Source organism: Phoca vitulina, unplaced genomic scaffold (genome assembly GCF_004348235.1).
Source record: "Phoca vitulina isolate PV1807 unplaced genomic scaffold, GSC_HSeal_1.0 scaffold11, whole genome shotgun sequence".
NCBI lineage: Eukaryota > Metazoa > Chordata > Mammalia > Carnivora > Phocidae > Phoca > Phoca vitulina.
Window position 1 is genome coordinate 2,821,355 of NW_022589714.1, and position 9,514 is coordinate 2,830,868.

The window sequence follows — 9,514 nt, forward strand, 5'->3', positions numbered from 1 at the left end:
TGTGCACATGTCTGTCCCCAGAATTCCTCTTTTTATAAAGATGCTGTCGTATGGATTAGGGCCCACCCTAATGACTTCACTTTAACTTGATTACCTCTGTAGAGACCTTATCTCCAAATAGGGTCACAATATAGGGTAAGGAGAGTTAGGACTTCCACATATGAATTTTTGGGGGGACACAATTCAACCTATAACAATCAGCAAATTTAGCAAGAAGCCAGATGTGGACTTGATCCCAGGACCCCAAGATCATGACCTGAGCCAAAGGCAGATGCTTAACTGACTGAGCCACCCAGGCGCCCCCCTAATTTTTTTATAATGAACTTTATTACTCCTAAAGCCTGAACAAACCAACAAATCTTATTAGTTAAAAACACACAGTTTAAGTATTTGGTTGTATATTAAATCTTCAATATTAAGGACAGAATTAGCAAATTACTGATACAGTAACATAATGCAGCATTATACAGCTTTTAAGTGACCATTATGAAAGATATGTAGAAACAGAAAACAGCTTATGAGACACTTCTGTGAAAAAACTAAAATATGAAAACACATATACACTAATTATGACATGTAAAATATATACATGTAGATGGTAATTTGCAAAAATGAAAATCTTTTAAGAGTAGGATTGTGCATTATTTTTAAAGATTCTTTAATAAAATTTTATTTTCACTTTAAAAGTATTTATGAAAAATGGGCACCTGGGTGGCTCAGTTGGTTAAGCGACTGCCTTCGGCTCAGGTCATGATCCTGGAGTCCCGGGATCGAGTCCCGCATCGGGCTACCTGCTCAGCAGGGAGTCTGCTTCTCCTTCTCCCGCTCCCCCCTCTTGTGCTCTTTCTCTCACTCTCTCTCTCAAATAAATAAATAAAATCTTTAAAAAAAAAAATAAATAAAAATAAAAAAAATAAAAGTATTTATGAAAATGTTCCTTTCTAAGAATATTTGTATCTTGTTTAACATTGTCTGCAACACCTTATAACCATTCCAAGAATCAACTTCTGGACTAGAAAATCGCTGGCAAAACCTCAGACTAGTCTATTTCCCCTACCCCCCCCAGCCCTACCCACCACAGTTCATTACAAGTGGTTGGTCTCACCTTCACTTGTACGTGCGTACCACCTTTCTAGAGGACAACTTGGCAGTATCTGTTAAACCTGTAAGTAAATGTTCATTCCCGGGGCACCTGGGTGGCTCAGTCGGTTAGGCATCTGCCTTTGGCTCAGGTCCTGATCCCAGGGTCCTGGGATGGAGCCCCACAGTTGGGCTCCCTGCTTCTCCCTCTCCCTCTGCCACACCCCCTGCTAGTGCTCTCTCGTGTGTACGCACTCTCTCTCTCAAATAAATAATAAATAGGATCTAAAAAAAGAGAGAGAGAAATTAGAAAAAAATGTTCACTCCCTTTGAGCATTTCCACATGTGGGAATCTGTCTTAAAAAAACAATTCTACACATGTACAAATGTAAAGGTAACAAGAGGGGACAACTAGTCTACTTGGGGGGGGTCCTTTGTGGAAGGGACTGGCGGAAGGACAATTTCATTTAGAAAAGCTGCAGACAGACCTAGAATAACTACTAAATGAAAAACCCATGTAGCTTTGATTTGCTGCCCAGTTTATCTATTTCCTTTGATGTCTTTATTTCTGGCAACTGACGAAAAACAAGGGTGCTGATTCAACTCTCCATGTTCCAATCCTATGCATGCCAGTACAGATACTAACATACAGCTTCAACTGAATACTGTGTTTTAGATTGCTTTCTTTGCTCCCAGTTTCACAAACAGAATTTAGAGTATAGAGCAACTCTTAATGTGAAAACAGTCATGGTATGAGAGCCATATGTGCTTTCATATTTTCCTGTTTTTGTTTATATCAGAAATGTCTAGATCCTAAGTTTGGGCTCCTCGGATTTGTTTCCTAAATACGTTGTGTTCCCATGTATCTACTGGCGTTTACATAGAGAGTGTTCAGATTGTTGCTTTCTGATAATTTATAAATGCATAAATATTTCTTTTTTTTTTTTTTAAAGATTTTATTTATTTGACAGAGAGAGACACAGCGAGAGAGGGAACACAAACAGGGGGAGTGGGAGAGGGAGAAGCAGGCTCCCCGCAGAGCGGGGAGCCCGATGTGGGGCTCGATCCCAGGACCCTGGGACCATGACCTGGCCGAAGGCAGACGCTTAACGACTGAGCCACCCAGGCGCCCCTAAATGCATAAATATTTCTTTATGGTTGACTCAAAGTACAAAAATTCTGAGCAGGTCAGGAATACAGTTAAAGCAGATCTCTTCAGTGTAGGTTGCCAAGGAGGCCAATTAAAAATGAAATTAACACAATGTTTCTAGACTATATTCATCGTAACAATGTAGTGGGCAATTTTTCAGATTAACAGAGGGAAAAAATTATATAAATTATTGATATTTGAGTTCCTCCAGATGAAAATATCTTCATGAACTCTGCTAACATCTGTGGACCACTGCACATTCTGTACTTAGGCTGAAGACAGCTTTTAGGGATGTGAAGAAAAAAGAGACAAGGAAGTAGGGTGAGCTGTACAACAGCACGGTGTGGGCTAGCCGGCAAGGTCGGACACACCGCAGCAGCGCCTCCTGCAGCCCCCGCATCCGCAGCTTTTAAGTTGTTCGGTTTTAGGCCTTGAGTCTCACCGTCAAAAGGACTGACAGCTGGTTGAAACACAAAGTTTTTAAAAACCATTCACATTGGTAACGTTAGATGTTACTTTCAAAATAACCTTACTACACTTGATTAATAAACACTATACCTCTAGTAACAGAAATTTTCTGGTGAGACTTAAAGGTAATCAACCCTAGAAGGATAAGAATAAAGATGAGATCGGGGCGGCTGGCTGGCTCAGTCGGTGGAGCATGTGACTATTGATCGCAGGGTTGTGAGTTCCAGCCCCACACTGGGTGTAGAGATTACGTTAAAAAAAATCTTAAAAATAAATAAAGATGAGATTTTATTTTTTTTTAAAGATTATTTATTTATTTATTTGACAGAGAGAGACACAGCGAGAGAGGGAACACAAGCAGGGGGAGTGGGAGAGGGAGAAGCAGGCTTTCCGCGGAGCAGGGAGCCCTATGTGGGGCTCGATCCCAGGACCCTGGGATCATGACCTGAGCCGAAGGCAGACGCTTAACCGACTGAGCCACCCAGGCGCCCCTAAAGTAAAATGTTTTAAATGATGTAACAAACATATGCTTTTTTAAAATAAATTCTCTAGCCCTACAGCAATACGTACATTAAGGTAAAAGGCACAGGCAAGGGAGGAAAAACTTATAGTATGCCTCAATTTGAAATTTAGAATGCCAGGTTAGAAAATCTAATAATGTCTGATTTAAAGAAACTATTAAATACAAAAAAGTATAAGCAATGCACAATGACAACAAAGAGCAAGCTCAGTGGCTACGAGGATGGATGAGAGATCAGAGGGCAGGCCGTGGTCTCTCTTCCTCTGGGGCTTTTCCTCACCAGGTGTGAGCCCAGGCACCTGGGGGCGCAGAACCTTCTCACAGGGCCAAGACATAACACAGCAAGTTGGCCTGAGCAATCTGCAGACATGGGGCAGAGGACTGAATGATTTTCCCTGCTTTTTAGAGGGAGATGGTGGGGCAGATGGCCTGAAACAACACGATTCACCTTGGCTTGCAGAGAAAGCCACCCATAGCCCAAGAGATGCCAGACGGGGAGACTAGGTGAGACGCTGAGATGGTGGTGGCGATAGGACCCCCCTCTTCATAACCTGGAGCCAGGTGCATATCAGCACTTTCACTCTGAGGTTTTCTGGAAGAATCCACAGGCAGTGCATTCATGCTCCTGGCACAGCAATCCTAAGAGGAGCTAAGAGTAAAGGCCCCAGCAAGTTTTTGACAGGTGCACAATGAAGCAGAATTACTACCAAAGACAAGGGAAGACCTGGGACGCACAGTGACCTCCAGTAACCACCCACTCCCACTCCTCTGCAGGCTCCTCAACCTTCGGACACTTGTGATGAATTTACTAGCTCTGGGCAGAATCACAGTTACCTAGACTTTGACGGTATGGGGCTGTTCTGAAACTCTAGATAATAAGTCTGTGCATACACATAGATGCATCTATATTTATGTGGGTGGAGGTGAAAGGGAAGAAGGAAGAGCTGGGGGAAGGAGGGTTATTCCTCATTTAGAAGAAAGAGGAATTGGAACTACTTGACCCCCAATGTGGGGCTTGAACTCACGATCCTGAGCCACCCATGCACCCCAGAACTACCTGACCTCTTCACTACTCCATCATCTATAGGACCTTGTGCAAAAATCTCTACACATTTGTAAGTTGAAACCCCATGTTGGGTGTAGAGATACTTAAAAATAAAATCTCAAAAAAAAAAAAAAGTCAGAAAATATAGTAATGTATGATGCTATTCACAATAACAACTTTTTTAAAAAGATTTTATTTATATGAGAGAGAGAGAGAGAGGTAGTGCAGGTGGGAGGGGCTGAGGGAGAAGGAGAGGGAGTCTTAAGCAGACTGTGCACCGAGTGCAGAGCCTGACCCAGGGCTCAATCTCAGGACCCTGAGATCATGACCTGAGCTGAAACCAGAGTCTAACGCTTAACCAACTGCACCACCCAGGTGCCCCTATTCATAATAACAACTTTTAAAAAGTATAATTCAAATAAAGATATATGCACCCCTATGTTTATTGCAGCATTATTTACAATAGCCAAGATATGGAAACAACCTAAGTGTCCACTGATAGATGAATGGGTAAAGTTCTGGCAAAAAAAAAAAAAAAGTTCTGGCAGATGGGTGCCTGGGTGGCTCACTTGGTTAAGTGACTGCTTTTGGCTCAGGTCATGATCCTGGAGTCCCAGAATTGAGTCCCGCATCAGGCTCCCTGCTCAATCGGGAGTCTGCTTCTCCCTCTGACCCTACCCCTCTTGTGCACTCTTTAAAAAAAAAAAAAAAAAAAAGAAGTTCTGGAAGATAGATACACACACACACACACATACACACACACACACACACACACACACAATGGAGTATTACTCAGCCATAAATAGTGCTCGCTTTGGCAGCACATATACTCAGGCATAAATAAGAATGAGATCCTGCCATCTGCAACAACATGGATAGATGTAGAGCATATTATGCTAAGTGAAATAAGTCAGAAAAAGACAAGTACCATATGATTTCACTTATATATGGAATCTAAAACACAAATGAACAAAGAAACAAACAAATACAGAGAACAAACTGATGGTTGCCAGAGGGGAGGTGAGTGTGGGGATAGGTGAAAAAGATAACGGGGATTAAGAGATACAAACTTGCAGTTATCAAATAAGTCACAGAGATTAAAATTACAGCATAGGAAATATAGTCAACAATATAGAAATAATGTTGTTGGTGACAGATGGTGACTACACTTATCATGGTGAGCACTGAATAATGTATAGAATTGTTGAATCAGGGGCACCTGGGTGGCTCAGTTGGTTAAGTGTCTGCCTTCGGCTCGGGTCATGATCTCAGGGTCCTGGGATCAAGCCCCGCATCGGGCTCCCTGCTCGGAGGGAAGCCTGCTTCTTTCTCTCCCACTCCCCCTGCTTGTGTTCCCTCTCTCGCTGTGTCTCTCTCTGTCAAATAAATAAATAAAATCTTTAAAAAAAAAAAGAATTGTTGAATCACTGTGTTGTACATTTTAAAGTAATATAACACTGTATGTTAATTATACTTCAATAATTTTTAAGAAGTAAAATATACCTAAGGAATAAATTTAATAAGAAATGGATAGTCCCTATATGAAGACAACTAAAAGCTGCTGAGGAATGTATGTGAAAGATGACATAAACAGGAAGACAAATCTGTTCTTCGATAGGAAAAACCCCTTAAAGGAGTGGTCTACGCCTACAGCTCAGATGTCTCTTCTCTCCCTTGAGTCCACTCCAATCAGGCTTTCACTCCGTCACTCCACTATAATTGTTCTTATCAAGGTCACTGGTGATCTGCACATTACTAAACTCCAATGTCACTTCTCAGTTCTCCACTAACTTGACCCCTAGCATCATTTGAGGAAAGTGGATCCTTTGTCCTTGACATTGTTGGCATCCAGGAAAACACACACACACACACACACACACACACACACACACACACACATTCTCTTTCTCTCTCTCTCACCTAGTTCTATTCTTACCTTTCTGGCCATTCCTTCCCATACTCTTTAGCTTGCTTCCCCTCGTCTCCCCACCTGTAATGTTACACAGTCCCAGGACTCAGTCCTTGGACCTCCAGTGTATCTATACTCACTCTTTAGGTGTCTTATGCAGTCTCGCGGCTTCAATTACTTTCAAGTGCTGATAACTTGAGCATTGGACTTACCAGCCGAGATCTCTCCTCTAAACTCTAGACCTCTCTGACCTTGTCTCCTATTCTCTGTACTACTCTAATCACGATGGCCTCTCTTCCTCCTGTTCTTTGAAAATACCAGTGTGTGTTCACCTTAGGACCTTTGCACTTGCTGTTTCCTCTACCTGAAATGCTCTTTCCCCTACCTGAAATGCTCTTTCCCCAGACATTCACATGGCTTGCTTCCTCCCTCCCTTCCTTCAGAACTTTACTCAAGAGATTCCTCATTGAGGGGCGCCTGGGTGGCTCAGTTGGTTAAGCGACTGCCTTCGGCTCAGGTCATGATCCTGGAGTCCTGGGATCGAGTCCCACATCGGGCTCCCAGCTCAGCGGCGAGCCTGCTTCTCCCTCTGACCTTCTCCCCTCTCATGCTGTTTCTCTCTCTCTCACTCTCTAATACATAAATAAATAAAATCTTAAAAAAAAAAAAAAAAAAAAAGAGATTCCTCATTGAGATCTTCCTGACCATCTTACACAAAGTGCACACAAATACTTATATTCCCCTTTTCCTCTTTAACCTTGTCTCTTTATCACTTTTGGCCACCTAATATCTTATATTATTTATTTATCTTGTTCATATTCAGCCTCTCCTCTAATACACATCTCCTGAAAGATACTCTAGGTCAGAGTTATCAAATAGAAATATGATTGAGCCACATGTGCAACTTAAAACTGTCTAGTAGCCATGTTAAACACATAAAAAGCAACAAGTAAAATTAATTTTAATTACATATTTTATTTTACCCAATATATCACTACAACATGCAGCACTAGCAACATTTAAATGCTTATCAGTAATGACATGTGGCCAGTGGCTACCATATTGGATGGTGCAGCTCTAGAATGTAAGCTTCATCAATGGCAGGGCTTGGTGTGGATTTTGTAACTAGAAAATGCAGGCACTTCATAAATTTCTTTGAAAGAATGAATGATTTGATATTACATTGAGTCTCCGCCCAATAATCCATACATTCAATATAATCCCAAATAACAGATATTTCTTTTAATTTATTTTTGTTTTAAGAGGGGGTGGGCAGAGGGAGAGAGAGAATCTTAAGCAGGCTCCATACCCAGCATGAAGCCCAATATGGGACTCGATTTCACAACCCTGAGATCATGACCTGAGCTGAAATCAAGAGTCAGTTACTTAACCCACTGAGCCACTCAGGAGCCCCTCAAATACCCCATTTTATAAACAGGTGTTTCCTCTTCCCTTTCTGTAACTTACTGAGCAGGGCATAAAAAAGTGAGGCAGTAATAATTAACAGACATCCTAAAGAAAACCCAAAACATAAGAGACAGCTTCAGTGCCTCATTTTGAAAGAGTTGAATTTGTAAGAGAAGTCTCAGGCAATATTCATTACTCATGAAGTGAAAAATAAACAGCCCCAGAACTAGAGGGTGGAGTTAAAGGGATACAAGCTAAGGGAGGGGGAATCAAGAAGAAACAAGTTTGTAATACAAATTTTTACAAAATGATGTGCTTTGAAAATTTCTCTAAATACTAAAAATTCTAAATTCAGATTAAGCAGCCAGACAAATACTATAAATAAAACCACATATGTTAGCTAGGAAAAGTCATCACCACTCAGAAAAATTAAAACTGAAAATTTAATTCTAAGCAAAACTGCACGCTCAACCATCAAAAAAGAACATATTTGTCATGCCTAAATAAATAATATCTAAATATTTATAACTAATATTGGTAAGAACTTGATTTTTGCTCAGCTGATTTATGCAGATTTTACATATTTCCCCATAGTCTATTCTCACTTTTAAATAAAAGGGTAATACAGAATATTTCATTAAATTTTGAGTAAAAAAATCCAGACAGGTAGATAAGCATCCTCATTATTACCTACTAGGTAAAATGTGAATATTTAGACTCCCCAACCAGAACTTCAGAAATGTCTTTGGAGAGAGAGGGTAAATTAATAAGAAAAAATCATCTGTGAGACCTAAAGTCATAGATGCCTGGTGTGAGTTACCTTATGGTTTTTAGAGGGCTTTTCTGCTCAGTAGCGATGCCTGCTTAGACATCTGGGGGGATTTGCAAGGGGGGGGGGGGGGCTTGGGAAGTAAAGAATGTGGAACAACATAAACACCGCCACATGAACTCCAAACGCCTCAGTGTAACAGGTATTTTTGCGGTTCTTTTAAATTGCAAAATGTGTTTATAAGTACAAATAAAGTTTCAAACTGCACTAAAGGAATGTACTTCAGCTCCAGGTTCCACAAAAATATATGCTTCCTGCTCATGCCTCAAAATGCTACACGGATGAATGAGTCCCCCAACATGAGATGCTTTCAGGAGTTATGTGTGCAGGAGGCCTGAGCAACAATGATCTTCCCTACGCAGGGTGAGCTCTTGTGATCCTCTTCAAAGAGAATCAGTGAAGCGTAAATCTTTTGCAAGGGTTCCAATCTTTCTAAGAATCCTATCTTTCAAGTCATTTGGATACAAAACATTATGACCTCAGTTCTAGCATCACAAAAATCTGTGCGCCTTCCATCTTGACTTTTGACCTATCTACACAGTGAGTCCTTGATAAATACAGGGCATAAACACTGTGGCTGACTATGAATTTAAATACTAACATGGTGTCCAGTAAATAGCTGAGGAATCTACCAAGATATCACAAGTGTAGCACAAAATAGGATTCATAATATCTAATCAAAATGAATGAAGTATATGCCACCCAAAGCAAACTCGAAACCATAAATCAACTTACCATAAGTATCTGTTGTATTCAGAAGGAAAAAACAAAAAAAAAAGACTTCCCTGTTGTATCAATAAATAATATGCCATGTATTATAAATATCAACTGATTTGTAGTTTTTCTCTTAGAGAATTCATGGATGAAGTTTAATTAACCAACCTCAGAGCATTAGATTCATTAGCAAAGTTGTTGAAACCTTACTTTGTGGGGAAAAAATTTTAACAAAGCCAATCAATAGCTTTTCATATAGAGCTCTTACAAACTGATAGTTTACAAGAAAGTGAATACTTTAAAAAAGTGCACAAGAAATTCACAGGCATTTCACACACAGAGAAGAGAATGAAATTCAAGAGCTAAAAATATATACAAATGTTTGGCTTTCT